This window comes from Dasypus novemcinctus, chromosome 15, assembly GCF_030445035.2.
Source record: "Dasypus novemcinctus isolate mDasNov1 chromosome 15, mDasNov1.1.hap2, whole genome shotgun sequence".
Lineage (NCBI taxonomy): Eukaryota > Metazoa > Chordata > Mammalia > Cingulata > Dasypodidae > Dasypus > Dasypus novemcinctus.
In genome coordinates this window covers 91,262,830-91,287,944 of record NC_080687.1, presented here as the reverse complement: position 1 = coordinate 91,287,944, position 25,115 = coordinate 91,262,830, and positions in this window count along the sequence as shown.

Sequence of the window (25,115 nt, the reverse complement as noted above, 5' to 3'; positions counted from 1 at the left end):
AACCATTATGTTGAACTGTCTTCTTGATGGCCATGAGATGTCCACAGAGGAAGTGGCTTTCTAGATCATTCTAGAGCAGGTCTTCTGGGAATCAGTGCTAACGGACCATTACTGGTGATGGTATCCTCTTTTGTTGACACATTTGCCTTTCTCCATGCAGAAAAGAAGAAATTCTCTAAGAAATAATGTTTCTCCCAAATTCCAATGTATGAGATCTGAGGCCGCATGAGGGTATATCTCTTGGCTTCTTTCAAATTTGCCAGTTCATCACATTCCCTAAGAGCTCACCGGAAATCCTTTTCTCCTCTGGAAATAGACCCACATTGCCTGACCACATGCCCTGGAGGCAGTGACCAGGGCTAGCCATAGTGATTGGTCCAGGCTTGGATACATGATTCAGCTGGACCAATCATAGTCCTTTCCTGAGACCTTTCCCACTGGATGTCATAGGGAAGATTCTTTGGTTATATGAGTAGATAAATCATTTTATTTTGCTTATGCTATTACATGGGGCGTTTCTGAAAGAGTCCTGATGAATACAATCTTATCCCTAACTCTCTCTCAAATTCTCTTTTTTATTGTAGGTCTCCAGTAGATTTTAATCACAAGGGAATTTGGTTTTGTATAAATAAAAAGCATTTGAGAGGGAATGGATGTGGTTCAAGCAGTCGAGTGCCTGCTTCCCACATGGGAGCTCCCGGGTTCGTTTCCTGGTGCCTCCTAAAAACAAAAAAAGAACAACAAGCAAACAAAGGAAAAACCAACTCAGGGAAACCAATGTGTTACAGTGGTTGAATGCCTCACATACAAGGTCCAGGGTTCAATCCCCAGCCCAGCACCTCAAAAAAAAAAAGAAAAAGATAAGCTGAAGAGGGGGATTGGCTACTGATAGAGAAATATCCTGAGTTCAGGGTTGCAGAACATAGCTCCAAGAGAAGTTATACATTTTCTTCTTAAGATATTTAACTATCATAAGACATTTTTACAAGGAGGAGGTGCTAGAGAAGATGATGTCCTGCCTACATGTAGGAAAGTCCTAAGGACAGTTTAAATCTAGTTTCTACTATTTTATGCCAAGTTTGAGGACTTGTAATTTAGGCTTTATAAAATATTTCTCCTCTGGGTGCTTCTGTTTGCGTAAATTTTCTATATTGGGTATGCGTGTTTTTCTAGTGGAAACTTTCTCCATTGTGTACATTGTTTTTCTCCCCAGGGACACATAAGAAAAAAATTCAGCTTGTTTTTCTATCTAAATGGAGATTTGTGCTAAACACAGAAATCTAGCTGCAAGTGAATTATGCTCTGATCCTGAGGGATAAAATAAACACAAAGCATTTCAGAGCTTGTGTTTTGCCAGAGCCAAATGGAACATGACGTGCAGAAGTTTCCAGTTGAGTTCCAAAATTAGAATAAATTTTGGCAAAATGCGTACTCACATCCCGTCAGGAATCTTATCATTTGAACTCAGTGCTGGCTACTCCTCGCCTTTCTTATTCCAGTAGCTCCCAGGAGGCCAGAGGACCCAGCTCCCTGTGTTCTGGAGCTGCCCTAGGGCTCTTGGCCTTTCCTTTGCTGATGGGAAGTCCATGCCTCTGCTAGGATGGAAATAGGGCAGCATAAACCCAATCAGTGATCTAAGACTGGAAGGCTAACTTCCAGTTCTGTTTCTTCTAGGAAATCCAGCTGTTGCTGCTGGCTTTGTGGAAAGAGTAGTTACCACTACGTGGTTTTACAACTGCTGCCCTCTCAGAGGTACTTGATGGTAAGGGTGGATCTAAGCCTTCTGGTTGGTCCTTGAGCTCTGGGTTACTGAGAAAGTCTCTCTGGACTACATATTCTACAAGAGGTAGTTCATTGTCAGATTAGAGACCTTCTTGGATAGGTAGTCTGGTTCAAGGTATGTAAGTGTAGGAACTCCTATCTGGAAGTTCTTTTTCTTTTTTAAAGATTTATTTATTTCTTTATTTTCCCCCTTCCCTTCTCCCACCCTGCTGTTTTTGCTGTCTATGTTGTTTTCTCATTTTTTCTCCTCTGGGATTTGATCCTGGAGACCTTTGATGGGGAAGAGGTTCCCTGTCAATTGCACCACCTCAGTTCCTGGTTTCTGCTGCACTTCACCTGGACTCCCCCCTTGTCTCTCATCTTGCTGCGTCATCATCTTGCTGCGTGACTCACTGGCGTGGGGCACTGGCTCACCACGTGGGCACTCATGTGGGCACTGGCTCACCACACGGGCACTTGCTTGCAGTGTGGACGTGCTTTCTCTTCTTCTTTTTCACCAGGAGGCCCCAGGGATCAAACTCAGGTCGTCCCATATGGTAGGAAGCTCCATCAGTTGAGCCACATCCGTTTCCCGAGAAGTTCTTAATTAAGGACAGCCCTGTGAATGCCAATTAGTGCCAAGCAAAGGTAGACACTTTTCAGTGTTACCTTCCAGGGGAATGCCAGGATGCCAAACTTCATCACCAAAGTGGATTTATAGTATGGGGCTTCTCAGCACAAGATTTCATCTTATCTCCCACTACGTATGATCCAGAGTGTGGACAATTTAGTCAACCAGTGTTATCTTAGCCCCATAACTTTTGTGTTCATTCTAGCCCCAAGACTCTGGCTCCTTCCAGATTTCCCTCTTGGAAATCCTCCCTTCACTCAATTCTCCAAATGCCACTTATCCCCAAAACCCATCTCAAAGCTTACATGCTATATAAGGCATTCTCGGTCAACAATTTCAGCCCACTTTGATTGCTTCCCTCTCTCACTTCTCATTGCCTACCTCACATCATACTTCATTAATACTCAGTCTTCTATTTTTCTGCAATTATGTCCTGTAACTATACCAAAGTATTTAGAAGTCAGGCTACATGTTTCAGACTTTTAAAAGAATATCTCTTGCAGCTTAAAAGGTAGTTGCTTGGTATTTGCTCAAAGTTGAATGCAAACCTAACAAAAGCTGTGCAAGATTTTTACACTAAAAACTACAGAACAACTAAGATAAATTAAAGAAGACCTAAGTAAGTGAAGAGATAGATCATGGAATGGGTAGTCCAAAGTTTGGAAAACTTGATATTGTAAAGAACTTAATTTGCTGCAAATTCTTCTATAGATTAAATTGATCCCAATCAAAATCTCAGAATTTTGTGTATGTGTATGTGGTGCATAAATTGGCAAGCTGAGTCTAAAATTTATATGCAATGCAAAGACTGAGAATAACTAAGACAATCTTGAAGAAGAAGAGCAAATTATAGGATTTGTACTACCATATATCAAGACTCATTAGCCAACTATAGCAGTTAAGACTGTGAAGTATTAGCAAAAGGATAGGATAGAGAAATAGACTCATTGAACGGAATAGATCCAAGAACAGATACATAGATTGGATTTATGGCAAAATTAACATTGCAAAGTAGTGGGAAAAGGATAGTTTTCAATAAATAGAGCTGAGCCAAGTGGATATTCATATGGTAAAAATGACCATACCCAAAATCAATTCCAGATTAATTGTGGATCTATAGGTAAAAGATAAAACAATAAAGCTTCTAGAAGAAAATGCAGAAGAAAACCACCGCGACCTTGGAAAAGGCAAAGATGACTTAAATAGCATGTAAAATGTACTGAACATAAATATGATAAATTGTACCACATTATCAAAAGACACCATTAAGGGAAGCGGATTTGGCCCGACAGATAGGGTGTCTGCCTACCACATGGGAGGTCCAGGGTTCAAACCCAGAGCCTCCTGACTCGTGTGGAGCTGGCCCACGTGCAGTGCTGATGCGTGCAAGGAGTGCTGTGCCACGCAGGAGTGTCCCCTGCATAGGGGATCCCCACACGCAAGGAGTGCACCCCCTAAGGAGAGCCGCCCAGTGCGAAAAAAAGTGCAGCCTGCCCAGGAATGGCACTGCACTCACGGAGAGCTGACACAGCAAGATGACGCAACGAAACGAGACACACATTCTGGGTGCCTCTGACCAGAATACCAGTGGGCACAGAAGAACACACAGGTAATGGACACAGAGAGCAGACAATGGGGGAGGCAGGGAAGGGGAGAGAATTAAAATAAATAAATAAATAAATAAATCTAAAAAAAAAAGACACTCTTTAGAGAGTGAAAAATGAGGCCATATATGGTGAGAAGATATTTGAAAGTCACATGTCTGACAAAGAAATTGTATTCAGAATATATAAAGACCTTCTACAAATTAATAAGAAAAAGACATCACAACAGAAAAATGTGCAAAAAACTTGAAAGGGCAGTTTACAAAAAGGGAAATTTGAACAGGCAATAAATACTTGAGAAGGTGCCTAAATTCATGACTCATCAGTAAAGTATAGATTAAAACCATAACCTTTAGCAACACTGTCACTGAAATGGCTAAAGTGCAAAGGATGCCCAATACCATGTACTGGTGAGGATTTGGGATATTTGGAATTCTTAAACACTGCTCATGGCAGTGCATACTGGTAAACCTCTTTTCAGGAGGTTTAGCAGGATCTACTAAAGCATGTGTATACCACATGAGTTAGCACTTCCCCTCCTAGATATAGATGAGTGTAAATGCCCATTTAAAAAGGTAGAACAATATGCCTAGCAGCATTACGCATCCTCAAAAAGCAGAAACAACTCAAATGTTCATCAAGAGTAGAATGGGTAAATAAATTGTGGTGTAGTCATACATGAAATTCTTTTAATACTGAAAATGAATAAACTTAAAACAATCTGGATGAATCTCACAAATACTCTACTGGACAAAAGTCAGGTACAAAGATTATATATCATATTATTCCGTTTCATTAAAATTCAAAAAGAGGTGAAAGTTACGCATGGTCTCCTATGAGGAAGGTAGAGATTGGCAGGATCACAGCAGGGCTCCTGGGACAGTTTCTTCATCTGGGAGGTGGTTACAAAGGTTAGTTCTCTTTGTGAAAATTGACAGAACCGTACACTCATGATTAGGGTACATTTTCTGTAATGTGTATGAGGTGTTTACACTGAAAAACAAGCAGTTATGTCCTAGGAATGTGAACTGCCGCTGAAGCAGGGATTTTTACGTAATGTTTCACTTCTGCTCATAAACTCAGGAGTGGAAAATTAGGAAAGTTTGATTGAACAAACAGCCCCATAAAAGAGATTTCAAACATCACCTTGACCTTGGAAATGATAAAATGCTGTTTGGGCTACTCAGCTTCTCCTGCTCAACAAATTCACTCATGAAGCCATTTGACGGGTGTTGCTTTGCTTTGTTCCCAACAAGGAGGTCGTTTTGGCTCATAGCATATCTGGACCTCATTTCTCTTTGCTAGCTCATCTCTTGTCCTAGAATCTCCTAAGTGTCTCTCACGGCTGTGATCTTGTCGAATCTTGCATTTTAATTAGGTATATTCTTTTCTTCTTCCACTCCCTTCTCCCAACCTACCTTCTGAGAGCACAGTAACCCTGGTGCTGCTCAGGCAGTACGTAAGAAAGACTCACACCTGGATGTTTTAAAATTTTAATTTACTTGGATAAACTGCAGGGTTCAGGGTTACAGTTCCACATGGTTATGGCTTGGATTCTTCCTTGTGAGTAGATTGGAGGGCCACAATTTCCACAAAAACCCATCCTGGTGCTGGGGCATCTTTGCGCAAGTTTGCAAGATCACAGGCTTGATTTTCCGAGTTTGTTCTTGGGCGCTCAAATTTACTAGACTATTTAAAATATTCCCCACTCAGCTAACATGGAGTTGAAGAAGGTCAACCACCACACCATGGAGCCTGGAGTGCCTACAACTGAAAGTAGGAGGATTGCATCCAGTATCCATGTGGAATCTAAGCCCCCTCTTGACATAGATGTGGAATGGACACAACCAAGCCAAGGTCCACAGGAAGGAGGAATACAGTAAGGATCAGAGTGGACTTAATGATATTCTATTCATGAACTCTTGTGGTTAATAATTGAGAAAATGTGGCATTGGTGTCGAAAAAGTGGCCATGGTGGCTGCTGGGTGCAGGGAATGGGAGGAAGAGATGAGATGTGGAGGCATTTTCGGGACTTGGAGTTGTCCTGGGTGGTGCTGCAGGGACAACTGCTGGACATTGTATGTCCTCCCACGGCCCACTGGAATGAACGTGGGAAAGTGTGGGCTATGGTGTGGACCACTGGCCATGGGGTGCAGCGATGCCCAGAGATGTACTCACCAGATGCAGTGGATGTGTCATGATGATGGGGGAGTGTGTTACTGTGGGGGGAGTGGTGGGGTGGGGGCGGTGGGGGTGAATGGGGACCTCATATTTTTTGAATGTAATATTTTTAAAAAATGAATAAATTGAGTAGAATTTGAAAAAAATAAAAAATAAAAAATAAATAAAGAATATAGCTTGAGCACTCCTCCAATAAAATAAAATAAAATAAAATAAAATATTCCAATTAGAACATTCTAATGTCAGAGGAAAATTGGAAAACGAATTCTCCTATTTTTGTATAAAGTCTATCCGTTGTAACAAAGTGGGGTGAGAGAACACTGGATCTGGAATCTAGAAGTCCTGGATTTAACGTTTTTCTGGTTTAGCCCTTACTGACTCTGGGACTTGGTGATGAAAAGGGTAGCACTGAACATTTGTCTACCCCTCAGTTTCCAACATTTGACATTTATTCAAAAACACCAATGACAGCCCTCCGTAGGCTCTGGGACACTCCAAGGGCTCATACTACTGTTGGTGAAAGATGTATAAACAAGTCAGTTCAGGTTTTCCCAATCTTTTTTATCATTATCACCCCTCTAAGGAGCTTTTTCAGATATTTCCCTCCCTAATTATCCCACCCCCTATAAAATTTTTATATCACATCTATACTATATATCTGTTTATGTTTTGTATTTGTACCTGTGCTTTTTAATAAAAAGAGTAAGATTTTCCCACCTGGCCCCCAATGTTGTGAGCTGGATTTTGTCTCTGCCAATAGATACGTTGAATTCCTAATCCCTAGTACCTCCAAATGTGACTTTATTTGGAATAGGGTTGTTACGAAATGATGGTCTTAGGCAAGTTAAAATAAGGTCATACTGGAGTAGAGCAGGCCCTTTGTCCTTGGAGAAAGGAGAAACAGATAGACACACAGAAAAGACAGCCACATGCTCACGGAGGCAAAGAATGAGTTATGGTGCAAGTCAAAGGAATACCAAGGATTGTCAGCCTCTCTCAAAAACCAGGAGCGAGCCAAGGAAGAGTCTTCTCTACAGACTTTAGAGCAAGTGTGATCCCACCAGCACCTATAATCACTTGTTTTTTAAAAAGATATTGGGGATTGAACTCAGGACCCTGTACATGGGAAGCAGGTGCTTAACCACTGAGCTACATCCACTCCTACCCCCCCAGCTCCTTGACTTTGGACTTCTAGCCTCCAGAATGATGAGACCGATTTCTGTGGGTTTAAGCTACCCAGTGTGTGGGACTTGGTTACTGAAGCCCTAGGAAACTAAAACACCCCAAGAACCACTTCCTGCCCCCTTTGGGACAATATCACTTCTCTTGAGGCAGGTGAGAAACAAATGGCTACAGGGGAGTGTAATGAGTGCGAGGGAGAAAGTGGGGAGACCCACAGTGATGGGTGAAGTCAAAGACCACTTCATGGAGAAAAGGAGGATGTTGGAGCTCCCAAAGGATGATTCAGAGCTGGGCCGGCAGCCCCAGGGAGGGGAGTTCCAGTGGAAAAGCCCAGAGACATGAAGCAGCTTGTCTCCTCAGGGATGGATGCAAGTGGGGACGCTGGCGGGCTGGGGGGCGGTTGGTGAGCTGGCGAGACAGGCAGGGGCCTGAAACGCCAAGCCAAGCTGAGGAGACCTCCTCCTCAGCTCACTGGGGTTCAGGGAAGATTTTGACAAGGAAAGGGCTTGATCAGCTTTTTATATTTGAGACTATGCAGACCTTTGTGTGAATGAGTCAGGAAAATCAGCTAAGAGAGTCCAAAAGCAGTTAGAGTAAGAAATCATCAGAAGGTGAGTGACTGCAGCTACCAGTTGGGATTAGAGGGGAGGGGAGAGAGATTTGGGAGACAGAATGGAGGGAAACAGTGAAAGCACCTGATGTGTTGTAACTAATCGATGTTAGTGCTTACAGCAAAGCATTTGGCTGCTGTGCATTTCCACTTTCCAGAATCGGACTCAAATCACTTAGAAGCCTCAGTGGCCCCAGGTTTGGTATTTGTGAAACCACTTCTTTTCTTTGAGGTGAAGCTGGGTAGAGTAAACCCAGCCTGGGGGCTCAAGTGGGGAAGCAGGCGTGGTGGCTTGGCTGCGACCCAGCTGCTAAGGAGAACGGCCGCTAAGGAATGATGTCTAAGTCTCATGACAGGACAGAAGTGACAGCACGCTGCTGACCTGGGCGGGATTTTACTCATTAAGGTCAAATGCTCCCTTGTCTCTCGGCCCCAGCCAAAATTTAATCCACTGACTGCATTCGAAGCTGCACTTGCCATTCTTCCTCCGGGCTTCCAACTCTTCTGGGAGTTAATCCAATCTGCCACATAGACCCTTGAGAGGTGACCATGCTCTCCTCCCTGTCCCTGCTGCTCATAATCATGTGGATGGCTTACAGGTCAGCCAACATCTACTTATTCATTTCTTATCTGTTAGTAGCTTTTAGGAGGATGAAAAACGAGAAGATGGTGGTGGTGATGAGACCTGTGGGGAAAACGAGAGACGCTAATGTGCTGATGACTTTCTATTAAGTGGAGGAGCAGGTGCCTGTTTGCAACGGAGGGACCATTTGCCATCGCTGGAAGCCAGGAAAGAGTTCAGGGAGGTAGAGAAGCGAGGGTGGCAGCTACTGCTGGATCTGCTTTCTCTTTCCAGCCCCAGAGAGCTGCCAGACAAGGCCTTGGGGTGTACAGAGATGATCTTCCACTGCCTGGGACCCCGTGATGTACCCCAAAGCCCATTCATTCCCTTCAGCTTCGTGCACAACACACTCACCGTGTCTGATATGATGGCTTTGAAGCAAAGGTTAAAGTCTCTTTTGCCTATTCTGAATCACATCCATCTGCTGGCAGCCACCTCCTCGGCTCTCGTCTTTACCAGAGTACATCCCCTGTCATCTCTTTAGTCTTCCAGCAGCCCTGCCACGATGGCAACAGAAATTAAGAATTGCCCAAGGCTCCCTCCCAACCATCTCCTGTAGCCTCTTACTCCTTGGCCTCCTCAGTCTTGGTTTCCTGTGGCTCCTACACTGGTTCTCTCTTTTACCTAAGGCAGTTGGACTGACAACTGGGTTGTGGTGTTTGCCTTGGCTCGGATGTGGGTCCTTGAGAACACTGCTTTTTGAAACGCCCCACATGGATTTCACTGAGACTCGGGCAAAGGACCCTGGCCCCATGCCCCGTCCAGGGTGTAAAGCTTTGACTCGCTGGGCCTGTGGGGCCCTCCAGAATCCACGTACTGTTAAGAGGAGGTGGAAGCATCAGTGCTGAGTGCGAGCCTGAGCTGACGGTGGTTAAGGAGCTTGCAGAATGCTCCAGTGAGGCCAGAGCTTCTGACCTGGCTGAAGTTCCATCCCAGGTGGGCTGCTGAACTCTTGAAAGCCATATCCAAAGGGTGAAGATTCATGCATTCTTGGCATCCAGAGAAGGGCCCTCAGTTGTGTGTCATGACCCCTGGCGTAGGCAACATAAAAAATGAACTGGATGTCAGAGACTCAAAATTCTCCCCTGATATTCATTCCATCCTTCTTCCTTTTGTTGAAGAGTCCCACGATTTTAGCTAGGTGTATGGCCACCAAGCATGAAAAACTCCTAGCTCCCCTCAGCTGGTTGTGGCTATGAAACTGATTTCTCACCAGTGGGATATGAGCAGAAGTTAGTTATGTTCACTTTTAATTTTTTTTTTTTAGATTAAAAAAAAATTTATTTCTCTCCTGCCCCTTCCCAGTTGTCTGCTCTCTGTGTCCATTTGCTGTGTGTTCTTCTGTGACCGCTTCTATCCTTATAAGCGGCACCAGGAATCTGTGTTTCTTTTCATTGCATCATCTTGTTGTATCAGCTCTCCGTGTGGGTGGCGCCATTCCTGGGCAGGCTGCACTTTCTTTCGCGCTGGGCGGCTCTCCTTACAGGGCACACTCCTTGTGCGTGGGGCTCCCCTACGCGGGGGACACCCCTGCATGGCACGACACTCCTTGCGCGCATCAGCACTGCGCATGGGCCAGCTCCACACGGGTCAAGGAGGCCCGGGGTTTGAACTGTGGACCTCCCACGTGGTAGGCGGACGCCCTACCCACTGGGCCAAGTCTGCTTCCCTATATTCACTTTCAAGGCTCAGTCTTTGAAGAGGAGGACATGCCCTTTGTTGTTTCTTTCCATCTTCCCACTGATTGGAAGGCTGATGCAATATCAGGAGTTGGAGTAGTCATTTTGAACTGGGAGTTGAGGATGGATGAGCAACTAGTTAGAAGGCATCTTCACATCACTGATACCTCATGCCAGGTCAAGAGGCATGAGGAGAGCATGTTTTGTTTTTGTGAGATAGAAGCAAATTTCTATTTCATTTAAACCACACATTAAAAAGTAATGGGGATTAGGAGCCTTGGGAAAGTGTGAAATATCCTCTGAGAGAATGCAAAACTGGCAGTAGAGACCAGTACACTTTGTGACAAACTCAAGATTTAGAGCAAATTTGAGAGGCTGAGTGGTAAACCGAGCTCCCAAATCCAACTGCATAGTGAAAGGGAGAGGAGATGTGCCTTGACAGAATGATTAGAAAAGTCTTTTGGACTTTTAGGTGAAGGGTATAAAGCATAAGCTCTAGCTTCTTGATGTTCACATACCAAAAACAGAGCATGTCAAATTTGTCCCTCTGCTAATCATGTTAATTTCTGTTGATTGACACAATAAGCCTCCCAGAAATACCTATTCATGGTAGCAATTTCTAGCTAACTTTATGATAAACATAGACACAAAATATTTTAGTGAATCGGATCATCCATTCTTTCTTTTCATAAATTTTTATTGAGCATATAGCAAGTAACTTACACTCTTCTGGCTGTTGGACATGCAATAGTAAATGTGATGGAATGTAATTCCTGCTCTCCTAGAGTTTGTTCTATCTGGGAATACAGGCATTAAATGAGTAAATGCATACTAAACTCTTCAAAATTATCACTCACATAAGCTATGAAAGTGCAAGGTATAATGGGAGCATGTAGTGAGAAGGTCAGAATTAGTTTTTTGGGGAGGTGGATTCTGAGAATGTTCCTTGAGGAAGTGACTTTCGAGTTCATTGAAGATTATATCTGTGTGATATTCAATATGGTAGCACTTGCCATGTGTGGGTATTTACATTTAAATTAATTAAAATTTAATTAAAAGAAAACTTCGTTCCTCAGTCACACCAGCCAAATTCGAGTGCCCAGTAGCCAGGTGCAGCTAGTGATTAGCATATCATGTGATGAAGACATAGAACATTACATCATTGCAGAAAGTTCTAATGGGCAGCAGTGTTAGGTAGTATTTAACTAGCCAGATAGAGCACAGGGGAGGGGAAAGAGGAAGAGTATTCTAGGTAGAAAAAAGAGCTTGAGCCTAAAAAATGACTTTATTTTACCGAGATTCAACTGTAAATTAAGAGAAATAAAGTGTTAGAATGTTGAGTTCATGGTGACATTGTGTCATTGGCGTTTTGGTGAGGGATCAGAAGAGATGGGGATGTCCCCTCTTCCCATGTTCTAATTCAGGCTCTGACAGGTAATAGCCAATTTAAGGGCTTATTCCCAAAGCCGCTCTCTGTTCTAAACCTTTGCTTTGGTTTCCACGTGTAAGAAAAGTTAATGACTGAGAAACATAACATAGAACCGTACTGTGCTTGAGTCGTTCAGCAAAAGGCAAAATGAGTGCCATAAACTAGGGCAATTGACAGCAAGGTTCAGATGGAATAGTAAAACTCACCTGTAGCTACGCACTGACAGTTTGCAGTCCCCTGGATCTTCTCTTATCTGCCACAGCTCCCTATCCTCTCCCACTGCTTGTGTCAGTACCCTGGAACGTTCTGTCCTGGGCCCTATTTTGTTTTTGCTGCACATTCCCCCATGGGTGGCCATTCACTCACGGGTAGAATATGATGCACATCGATGTTTCCAGCTGTAGACCTCACCCCTGTGCTTCAAGCCTCTAGATTCAAATGCCCACCAGTAGCCTACAACCAGTGGTCCCCAGACCCTTCAGACTCAGGCTCTGCAGTGCCCCCCCAACCTACCCCTCCTTCCCAGTTCCCAGCCTCGTCAGGGGCAACACTCTCCAAACCAGAAGCTGGAACCCTGGGCCTCACCGTTGACATCCCACCGAAATCCCACTGGTTGCCAAGGCTAGTTTGTTCTGTCTCCCAAATAGTCTTGTATTGACTTTTCTCTCTTCCCTCCTGCATACTCTCTCGTTTATCATCCACTGCTTGAGTGCTGTAATGGTTTGCTCACCGGTCTCCTTAGCTCCAGGCTTGGTGTTCTCCAGCTATCCTCCACACTGCAGCCAGAGCAATCTTTCTAAGCCTGATAATGTCATTCCACTGCTTAAAGCCTTGCAATGACCCCCATACATTGGTCCAAATGGCATTCAATGGTGACAAAACTCATCTTAGGGTGGTCCCTGCTTACTTCTTCAGCTGTTTCTCCTACCCTTTCTACCTCGTACATTATTCTCCAGACACACCTAGCTACCTTTAGTGCCAGGAATCCAGCCTACTGCTATTTCCAGAAACACTTTCTCCTTACCACCACCCCCGCTTTCCTTTCGCTCTTTGCCTGCCCTATTCAGTTTATTTATTTATTTATTTTAAGATTTATTATTTATTTCTCTCCCCTTCCGCCCCCACCCCGGTTGTCTGTTCTCTGTGTCTATTCACTGCGTCTTCTTTGTCCGCTTCTGTTGTTGTCAGCGGCACGGGAATCTCTGTCTCTTTTTATTGTGTCATCTTGCTGTGTCAGCTCTCCTTGTGTGCGGCGCCATTCCTGGGCAGGCTGTACTTTCTTTCACGCTGGGCGGCTCTCCTTATGGGGCGTACTTCTTGTGTGTGGGGCTCCCCTACGCAGGGGACACCCCTGCGTGGCAGGGCACTCCTTGCATGCATCAGCACTGCGCATGGGCCAGCTCCACACGGGTCAAGGAGGCCCGGGGTTTGAACCGTGGACCTCCCATGTGGTAGGCGGATGCTCTAACCACTGGGCCAAGTCCGTTGCCGTATTCAGTTTAAATGCTATCGTGTTCACAGAGACTTACCCTGATTCTCCAGGGTGGGGTGGGCTGCCCTGTCACGCTTTCTGTGGTGGGTGGAACGGTGGCCCTGCAAAATCTGTCCACCCCGAGGGCATGTGAATGTGACCTCATTTGGGAAAAGGGTCTTTGCAGCTGTGAAGTTAGGGATGTTGACATGAGCTCATCCTGGGTCATCTGGGCGGGCCCTAAATCCAATGACAAGTGTCCTTGGAGGAGACACACAAAGGGGAGGCTTGGAGAGTCAAGACAGGGCCAAGTAAGGACAGGGACACCCAAGGAGAGGACAGGCAGGGGCTGGGTTAACGCAGCCACGAGGAAAGGAGCAGCTGGGACCACCAGGAGCTGGAGGAGGAAAGGAAGGCTTCTCCCCTCGAGAGGGAGGGAGCTCAGCCCTTCTGACACCTTGATTTCAGAGTTCTGTCCTTTCATAGGACATTTCTGTCCTTTTAACACCCCACACTCATGCTAGTTTGTCACAGCAGCCACAGGAAACAAACACCCCCTTCCTTTCCTTCTTCTATGAGGCTTCTGATCACTTTGCAGTAAAGTAGCTTCTAGATTGAGAGGTGGCTGCTAAGGGGTAGGGGATTTTTCTGTGTGGGGAATGAATATGCTCTACTATTGATTCTGGTGATGAATGCACAACTCTGTGATTATCCCCAAAGCCACTGAACGTACAATTTGGAAGGGATGGTTGGTATATGAACATATCTCAATGATATTGCTTTTAGAAAAAGTGGCCTCTTTCCTGACGGCATTCCAAGTGGCCATAAGCTTTGTAAGAGAAGGAATGGATGTATGTTGTTTATAATTGTATCCCCAATACTGGCTCTGTACCTGGCACAGAGTAAACAATCCATATTAGTTGTTGTAAGAATGAAGCCCTGTTGGCTGCTACACACAGGAAAAGCTCCATACGGGAGATGAGTCTGGGTCTGATAAAACAGGCAGGATTTGGGTAGCATTAAAAAGGGGAATGATTATTTCCCAGCAACAGAGACCATGCTAACGAAGGCCTGCAGAGGAGAATGGGAAAATTACACGAACTTATTGAGCTCGGCCTGACCACAGGATAGGATTCATGAAATAAAGCCGGGCGAGTGCTAAGCTGAACTAACTGGACTTTCTCCTGCAGGCAAAACCCCCTAGCAGGTGACTCAGCATCTCTGTCTGCTGTGAAAAGGTTGCAGTTTGCCATCACATCTCTGCCACAGCATGTACCCTGTAGTGCACAAATATCGTCACATTCCTTGAGTGCAGTGGTGCAAAGAGGCTGGGACATGCTGCTAGGATCAAGAGCCATGAAAGCTTCACGCGCAGAGACATGAACAGGCATGGTTACATGATTTGTGAGCCTCAGTGCAACATAGAAATACAACTCCCTTGTTCAAAAGTTATGAAATTCAGGCTGGAGATAGCAGAGAATGAAATCCAGTGAGGGGCTCTGTGCGACCATATGGGTCACTCAGCCAGTGTCCGGATGGTGAAAGAAGGCATAGCAGTGTGATATTAGTGATGAATTCCAATAAAAGAAATATTGGATTATGTTTGTAAACTTGCCTGTTCCCCTGGCATATTCGATTATATTGGGTTCAGAGGTTACACTTGGTTAAACAATGATTAAGGCTTTGATTGGGCACATCAGGAGGACATTGGGTTCCCACCCTGTGGTGGGCAGGGACTCACAGAGAAACCACACCACGGAGAAGGGAGGCTGGAGTTTTGAGCTGGAGCCTGGGAAGTGAACATACAGGAGAAGAATACAGAGGAATAGAGATGGATCCTTAAACACAGCAAAAGCCCCAGGGAAAGAGACAGAGCCATTCACCTGGTAGTCTGCAGCTGGCCTTATGGAGAGAGCAGAGCAGCTGAGCCCAGCAGAAACACAGCCCCGGGAAGAGAGGAACCCAGAAAGCCTGAACTCTTGGCAGATATCAGCAGCCATCTTGCCCCAACACATGGCAATAGACTTTGGTGAGGGAAGTAACTTATCCTTTATGGCCTGGTAACTGTAAGCTACTACCCCAAATAAATACCCTTCATAAAAACCAACAGATGTCTGGTATTTTGCATCAGCACCCCTTTGGCTGACTAATATAGGACGGTTTGCTGAGGATGCATGCGAGTTTGCTGTGTGAAATGGATGGGCTGGGTAGGGCGTCCGTCAGGGAACCAAGGTGGGTGGCTGCAGCAATAACGGGAGAGTGGAGATGGGGACGTCCTGGAGGAGGTGGTTGCATGGGAATGGAGAGGAGACAGAGGGAGACAAACTTCAGAGATGCTATGTGCTAAGAGTGACAGATACTTCTGGGTCTTTCCTGACTTCTCAGAGGAGGTGAAACCTCAGGGGACCCCTGGAGGAATGTGGGTGCATTAGTGCATCTCTGACGTTGCACTGGGAGCCACATGAGGCAGGAATGGTCAGATGTCAATGGGACAAGAGTTAATGTGGGCATTCTACCCACAAAGAACCCAATGGAGAGAGCAGGTGTCAACCAACAACTTTATGACTTTACCTAGGAGGTGGGTGGAAGATGCAGGGAGAGAGAGGTCATAAACTCCAATGAATCCGGGGGCCTGGTGGGTACAGGAGAGTGTGAGGTTGAGAAGTGATGGGCATTGCTGGGAGCTCATGATTGTCCAAAGGTGACAGAGTCCGTCACAGTCATTGGGAATGCAGGGCGGGGTGGCCAGGGCTTCAGATTTTTAAGGAGAAGCCCAAGAGTCAGATTTTATGTGAAATCTTTCCTAGTTGTTAAATACTGGCAACTAAGTTAAATAGTTTTACAACCACTGCAAGCCAAACCAAACAGACTTACAGACCCAATCTGGCTCCTGGGATGCAGCTTGCAGCCTCGCTACAGGACGTGGAGGCTAGGAGCCAGGAACATGAAGTCATACGCACAGAGTTCAAGCACTGGCTCTGCCACGTAACCAGCTGGAATCTGCAGGCAGAGCCTTGCTAAGCCTCAGTTTTCCGTAGAGTGGGGATGATTTTAGTATCTACCTCCAGGATGGTATGAGGATTAAGTGACATCATTTAGATAAAGTACTGGAGACAGTACCTGGCATGTAAAAGCTAAAGAAATGTTGGATGCACTATTCTTAAGCATCTACTATATGCCAGGTTCCGTGCTGTGTACTTTATGTATTCCACTCTCATAACGTGTTTGTGACCACGCTGGGAAGTAGCTTTGTTAGTGTAGACCCATTTCCCAGCACAGGGATGGACACAGGTAGTCGCTTACTTCAAACCACAGTCTCAAAGTGCATCTCATTATTTCCTCTCCCAAAGCTGTTGTTGGTCTACAGCGTCTTTCATACTGTATTGGCTTTGGTATTTTCTTTTGGCTATTTCTAGAAAGAATGTTCTAGAAAATGGTATCTTTCAAAGAAAAATTTTATTATTAAAAAAAGAATGAAACCCAAAAGAGTTTGTTTTACACCAATGCATAAAACAAAAGTAAGGAAAACTGCCAGGGTGCATTTTCCCCCATCCAACAGATTCTTAAATAGCACCGTTGGGAGAAACCCACTATTCTTTGTGTTTTCCCAATTCCACAGGACAATAACTGCATTCCTATTCTGCCTCAAGGGTGAAGGAGAGGACGGTAAGGAATAAGGGGCCCTTGTACGGCCCTGAGGCAGGAGGTGAGAGTAACACACAGGATCCCAGCGCCTTCACTGAGTAGACACTCCCTGGGGCCCATTCAGGAAAGGGGCGGTGGTGGAGCCAAGCACGAGGCGCCTCGAAGGCGGGTAGGCATTGGTCTGCCCTTCGAGGATATTCCCTGGCCCTGCACAATCATCACTCCATCTCCCGCTTCTCCTCGGGAGCCTTTTTTTTTTAATTTATTTTTTAATTATCTTTCTTAAAAGTTAATACATCACACAAAACATTACATTAAAAAAGGTAAGAGGTTCCCATACACGTTACTTCCTCGGGAGCTTTAGACCCTAAAGCCATCCGCTCAGGATCTGCCGGTAACCAGTTACTGTTCTTAAAAAGAGAAAAGGAAAGCAAAGATGCGCACTGTTTGTAGGCTCCGCAGTGGCTGGAACTCTAACTTGTTCCTAGAACCATTCTAGGGCATCAGAAATGGGAGTAGAATTGGAAAATAAGGGTGGGGACCAGTGGGGCAAACCGGAATGATGAAATTCATGGCAAACAGCTTTTTATTGGATCCTTTTGACTATGGCCAAGCCAGTAGGGCTGAGAGCAGGATGCTCTCAATAGCAGCCTTGACAACAACTTGATTTGTTTCCTTCCCAAAGCCGAAAACGGCAGCTCGGCCCCCAAAGGGGCGCTTTCTTCTGACCCTGTGGGGCGGGAGGACTGATTTCTTACTCGGGAGTAGGAAATGAAGGCATGAGGCAGAGTGGACTCAAATCTAAAGGCCACCTGACAGCCCTACTCGCCTAAACAATACATATTTTATTTTTATTTTGGAGGAACTTCTCTTCAGTCTTTTCATGGATAGGATTCCAGGCCGAGATATTCCTGGTTCCTAACCACCAGCTTGAAACTGAATACGGCCCCCGTTCAAGGGGGACAATACCTGTGTTCTTTCTGTAATTCACAAGCAGAAACTCAGTCCCAGAGCTTTGACCCAAGCCAGCTGATATTTTTAGGCCCTGGGCTCATATCTACGTCAATGGTTTTCTTTTCTTCATGCTTTCCTGGATTCTTTCAAAGAATGGGGAGGATGTAAAGTAAGCCTCAGTGCTTTTTTTCCAACCGGGAAAACTGAAAGTTAATAGGCATTGACAAATAATGGCTGCATTTAGGGAACAATTAACAATGATCGTTAAGTGATTGCAAATCTCTAGAGCTGCAAAAATGCTACAGACAGAAGAGAGTGAGGAGCTCCCAGGCTGGCTCCATCAGTGAAAGGCACGGAGTGGCCCACCCTTGTCCACAGCATTGCTCTGTGCTACAGGGAAACGAGACACCCAAAGATATGTTTCTTGCCTCTGACAGTGCAAGAACAGGACACATGCGATTGCACACCTGCACCCACAGGTTAAAATAAGAATAGTCTGCAACGTGTATATTATGGGTTGAACTGTGAGAACCCCCCAAAAGATGGCAGTTGAATTCCTAAGCCCTGCTACCTCGGAATGTGCCCTTACTTGGAAAGAGGGTCATTACAAGTGGAATTAGTTAAGTTAGTTCAGTGGAGATGAGGTCCTCCCAGCATCCTTGAAAGAAGCGGGGAACACAGACACGGAAGAACGCCGGGTGAAGAATGAACCTAGAGGAGGCAGAGAGCAGAGTGATGCCAAGGTCCATCAGGATTGCTGGCAAACCCCGGAAGCTAGGAGAGACACGGAAGGAGTCCAGGGAAGCGTGGCCCTGCTGGCACCTTGTTTTCTGACTTCTAGCTTCCAGAACTGTGAGCCAATAAATTTCTGCTGTTTTAAGCCATCTAGGTTGTGATACCCTGTTACAGCAGCCCTAGGAAATGAATGCACTAAGACAAGTGACCAATATAAGTGACGTTATAAGGCCCAAGTAGGTTCTCAGGCTGATAGACCTCAGCCCATTTGCTTCTTCCAACAATTGTAGGATCTGTCCACCTTTTATAATATTGTTTCTACAGACAGATACAGTCATTCCACCTTCTCATAGGAAATCCCAGAGGCCCATGCCACCAGCCTCCTGGAGGGACTGTTCCCGTCTCTCTCCTCTGGTGGGTTCTGCTTTCTTAAAGGTTCCATGGGGAGTGGGGAGAGAGTACCTGACTGTTGCTGGGAGTAGTGAGTGGTAGGTGATTTGGGTGGGGATGAAAAGCAGAGAGGGCCTCCACTGCATTCAGGGGGCGCTTCAGTTTTAGGAAGGAGTTTAAATTTTAGTTGTGGCACTTATTAATCATGTAGTCTTAAGCAACAACTTTCTGTGAGTCCAATGGCTTTTGAAGCTCAGTTTCCTCCTCCTGAAAATGGGAACAATAACTAATAAATAATGTCTTCCTCACAGGGTTATTATAAAGATAATGAGACAAGGTTTGAGAAAGCACCTAATATGATTCTCCATTTCATAGTTTGCACTCAGTCAATATGAGTCCAGATCTGTTTTGAGAAGGAGATGGCCGGTACCAAGGTATAAACAAGCACAAATACATTGAATGCAAACTTTTTATGTCCAGGCTGATAGACAGGTTGGAATTGGTTGAATCTGAGGTGATCTGGGGGGCATCAGATCAACCTATCCAGGGCAACTCAGAAGATACCCACCCTACAGTGTCTCTGCAGTGCATGTGCCATTGCAAAGCCAGGCATAGTGAGCTCTTCATAATGTCTGGGTTTAGCCAGGGCTCCTGGCTCAGCCTCACCTGTTTAGGGATGCCAGATTTAGCAAATTAAAATACAGAATGCACAATTAAATTTGAATTGCAAATAAACATTCAATAATTGTTAGTATAAGTATATCCTATGAAGTATTAAATATATATGCCTATATTAAAAATCCATTGTTTATCTGAAATTCAAATTTAACTGGATGTCCTGTGTTTTTCACCTCACCTTCTAAGGGACCAAGGACAGAACTGAACAGGAAGCTTCATACTGACATTTTGGGGAAGAGTTTAGTATGACGAGGGTGGTTGGATCAATTTAGGAAAATTAATGAGGGTGGTACTGAGTGCCATGAAGGGTTTCTATTACTAAGAAACCATGTTACAAATCCAATGGTGGATGATGGACTGTGGTTAACAGTACAAACAGATTTTTTCTGCTGTATGATAACAAATACATAATACTAATATAGGGTGTTAGTAAGTGGATGGGTTGGAGGTAAATTACACCAAATGTAAGATATGACCTATATTAGTAGTAATATTTTGATGATGCTCTTTCATAGTTTGCAACAAATGTTTCACAACAGTGTAAGGTGTTGGTGGTGGGGTGATGTGTGGGAGTCCTGTATGGTGACATGCATGCTTGTTTTGTAAATATACAAATTTTACTATATTGCTTATGTATGTTGATATATGAATGCCATACTTCAATAGAATTTTATTTTAAAAAAGTCTTTATATGAATTAAAGTGAAAAAACTGAAAAAAGAGAAAGAAACCCTATCAGCTCCTTTCTTCTCAATTCTCCTCTTTGGGTCAGGTCCACCCTTGGCTTCAAAACACACATGAGAATTGATGCCCCTTGACGTGGTGGCTTTGAGACTTTGACCCCAGTGGAACACTGCTGTTTCCCTGTCTTGAGGATCTGAATGAAATCCCATGTGATGATAGGCCAGAATTTTCTCTAGGTTCTGGCCAGCCTCTGCCTCAGGGTCAAGCCTTATAGCGGCAAATCCATTACATACCTCAGCATCCACCATTTTATGTTTCCTTGATGGACACTCACCTACAAATATGGACCTTTTGCTGATCCTGTGCTCTGTGGAGATGGAGCATAGCGAATTTTTAGCACAACAATATGACTGAAGAGAAAGAATGTGGGAGCAAAGAAAACCTTGAAAATATAAAATAATGGTATCACTGACAGAAGTTTGAAGGGAGTGTGTAGGAAGAAGTGGAAAAGTATTAATTTCTTCATTTTATATGGCTGACTAAAACTGATGCAACAAAATCCAAGTACATGATTTAGAGTTATATCCATAACCAATAGAAAAACTTAAAAGTAAAGTAAAATTAATCAAACTCAAGAAGTTGGCAGTAGTAGAAGAAAGTTGAAGAGGGTACAAAGTATTTCAGAATAGGGAGTCAAAAGAAATATCAAGAGTTTATAAATACAGATGAGAGAGTGACATCATCTACCTGGCAATGTAAGACATCCCCTTAAAAAGCCTCTTCAGAGATTTAGCAAATAAAAGGACAAATCCTACTTTCTTACAACTCTGGAGGATGATAAAGACTGGAGAGCAACTCCACAAATGTTGAATCAAGGAAACAGAAAAATCTCAGGTGGAGAATTTCATCCCAGACCACCAGTTGGTTTCCATCTCCCTCCCCCTCACTGGGTCCTGCTCAGCTTGGGAGTCACACAGAGACAGCATGGCCTGGCTTCCTCCTACTGCAGACAAAGACTGTAGAATGATTCACAGCAGCCAGTTAGAACTTCATGCATATACAAGCACAGGGACCTAAGGTGGAACAAAGTGACTGAGGAGTGCTATATACAAAAAGGGAAGGAGGAAAGAGAAGAACCAAATAGAAAGGCTGGTAAGAACTCTTGTAACTTCACTCAGGCCAGTTTCAGTTGACCAGGCCACCTAAGGGTAAAATGGAGTATTCTGAAGTGATCTACCTTTCTGGATTGACACCATCTGGTTCACGGGGAAGAAAACTCTAACAGGGAGGCGATGTGGCTCAAGTGGTTAAGTGTGTTTTCCACTTGAGAGGTTCCAGGTTTGGTTTTGGTGCCTCCTAAACAAACAACGAGCAAAACAAATGAAAAAATCAACTCAGGGGAGCCAATATGGCTCAGTGGTTGAGAACTGGCTTCCCACATGCAAGGTCCTGGGTTCAATCCCTGGTCACCAGTAACTGGAAAAAGAAAAAAGAAAACTTAAACAGGGAACAAACTGGAGACAGAAAAAGGGGGTTAAAATAAAGTGATGTAAGATAGGACAGGTCCCAGAACTGAAAGGTGTAAAGAAAATTGGGCAATGAGTGAAGGGGAGAATTTAAATAAATCATAGGAGCTGGTGAAGAAAGGTCTGCACAAAAACAAACAGAAGAGTTCAAGATTTCCAGAAAAAGAACGAAGGAAAAGAAGTTCTCTCTTGGAGGTGAAACAATTGCATAGCATATACAGGGCAAAACTCAGATGAAGAAGAGCTGAAAAAATCTGAACAGTTAAACATAGGCTATTCTAAAGGTCTAGAACAAGTTAGACCAAACATCAAAGAAGAGCCTTAGAACAAAGCCAGTCAACCATAAAAAACCCTTAGGCAAGAGGGAGAAATAGATCTTCAGAGTTAACTCATCAAGATAAACAGATGTGCAGACATCAGCAAAATTTTACAAGCCATACTAAGAAACAGGGAGATATTGCTCAATCAAGGGAAAAAATTAAAGTTTCAGAGGAGACTCAGAAGACATAACAACTAATCAAAGAAGTTCAAACAAATGTCCTAATCAATTCAGGGAGATGAAAGAAAATATGCATAAAGAAATAAACAATATTATGAAGATAATGAAGCAGCATAAATAAGAATTTGAATAAAAAGCAATATAACAGAAAATATGGGGATGAAAGAAAATAGTAAAGATTAAAAATACACTAGAGGCATACAAGAGCACAGAAGAAAGAATTAGTGAATTAGAGGACAGGACAATTGAACTCATACTGCCAGAAGAACAGATAAAGACAAGTATAGAAAAAAAAATGAGTAGGGGAGTGGGATATATGGGAACCTCGTATTTTTTAATGTAACATTTTGTGTGCTCTATGTATCTTTTAAAAAAAGACAATAAATAAGAGGCTATAACTAAAAACAAAAAAATAGTATCTCAGGGATTTTTGTGACAGAATATAGCACACAGACATACATTTGATGTCTGTCCCAGAAGGAGAAGAGAAGGGAAAGGGGCAGAAAGAATATTTCTGAGGAAATAATGGCCCCAAACTTCCCAACTCATATGAAAGACATAAATATCCATGTTCAAGAAATGCAGTGTACTCCAAATAGAATAAATCCTAATAGACATACTCTGCACACATACTATTCAGAATGTCAAATACCAATAATAAAGAGGAAATTCCTAAAGTAGCAAGAGAAAAGTGATTTGTCACAAGGAAGGGATCCTTAATAAGACTACGTGCTGATTTATCATTAGAAACCATGGAAATGAGAAGGCAGTGGAATGATATATTTAAGGTACATTGGTACCTTGATACTACTAATTGTTAATTAGTTCCAGGAGACATGACAAACACCAAAAATGACAAGTACCAAACACATTTTTCCCATGAGGAATAATATAAATAAATTTAATGTGTTCCCAAATCAAAGACAATGCACGTTTTTAAGGCAATATATAAAAAGTGTTGTATATCATTACTTTACATGAGAAATAAGCCTAAAACCAATAAATACTTAGTTCAAAAAAAATAAAAACTTTACTTTTCCAGAACTGAGAAGAGTCCCTGGCCTAATGGGATGGAGGGAGGAGAGGTGAGGAGGAAAGTTTACATGGAGTGTTGTTTGGAAGGAGAGTCCCCCTCCAATAGAACTTCGGGCACTTGCACTTCAGGTTTTCTTTCTCTTTTCTGCCTTTTTTCAACTTGCCCACCACAGTCTCTGATATATTCTTTGTCACCTTCATGTATCCAATGAGGACTGCTCTTTCTTCTTTTCAGTATTCCTCGCAAGTATGAAACTGTTTAGTCATTCAACAAATTCGCATTTCTGCTTGTCAAGAGTTTTGTCTAGATGGCACTTTGCCACAAAGTTTTGAACTTCTGCCCATTTTGCACACATTTCTTTTATCAAGGAACTGGGGACACCCTCCCTTATCTCCTCCTCACCTGAAGAAACCTCTTCAGCCACCTCTTGTTGCTGCTTCTTCTTTGCTGAGCTCTTCACAATATTCCTCCACTAACTCCTCAACATCAACAGCATCGACCTCTAGACCCATGGGTTCACCAAAAGATACAGTGTACAGCACAGCTGTACCCTCTATACCTGCAGGCTTGGGGTCAGTCTCAACCCCTTTGAAGTCTCTCTGATTCACAGCTTCTGACCACAGATTCTTTCACGCTGAATTCATTGTCCTATAAGAGACTTTGTTCCAGGCCTTATCAATAAGATTAAGGTACTGCAGGATATTGAAATGCTCCTTCCAGAATTCTATGAGGGTCAACTGGGTGTCAGAAGTGATCTCAAGGCACCTCTGGAAAAGTGCCTTGGTGTATAACTTTTTGAAGTTTGAAATGTCCTGCTGGTCCATGGGCTGGATGAGAGGAGTAGTGTTGGGGGGCCTTACAGTGATGAAGCTGAACTCCTCCAGTAAGTCATCCTCCAGGTCTTGAGGGTGGGCAGGCACATTGCCCAAAAGTTGGAGAGCCTTCAGAGGCAAATCTTTCTCCAGCAAAACATTTCATTCATCTATTTGGTGAAAAATTGCCTTGTGACCCAAGCTTTGCTGTTTGCCCTCCATGTCACATGGAGTTTGCTTTTTATTTTTTTATTTTATTTTGTTTTTTAAAGAAGATATCTTTTTTAGAAAAGATTTATTTATTTTATTTCTCTCCCCTCCCCTCCCCTCCAACCCAGTTGTCTGTTCTCTGTGCCTATTTGCTGTGTGTTCTTCTTTGTCCACTTCTGTTGTCAGTGGCATGGGAATCTGTGTTTCTTTTTTTGTTGCGTCATCTTGTTGTGTCAGCTCTCCATGTGTGCGGCACCATTCCTGGGCAAGCTGCACTTTCTTTCATGCTGGGCGGCTCTCCTTACGGGGCGCACTCCTTCCTTGCGTGTGGGGCTCCGCTACGCGGGGACACCCCTGCGTGGCAGGGCACTCCTTGCGCGCATCAGCACTGCGCATGGGCCAGCTCCACACAGGTCAAGGAGGCCCGGGGTTTGAACTGCAGACCTCCCATGTGGTAGACGGACGCCCTAACCACTGGGCCAAGTCCGCTTCCCAGAGTTTGCTTTTTATAACATCATGCTTCTTGAAAACTCTTGGATTTTCTCCATGATAGACTAACAGGCTTGAGTTTTAAGTCCTCACTAGCATTCCCACAAAACAATAGAGTGAGCCTGCCCTTCATTGTTTTGTGGCCTGGTAATGCCTTCTCCTCTTTTGTGATGTAGGTTCTACTCAGCATTTTTTCCCCTAAAAAACCCCTCTCATCACAGTCAAAAACTTGGTGGAGAATAAAACCCTCAACCTCTTGGTAGTCTTGAAATTCACTGACGAATTCAT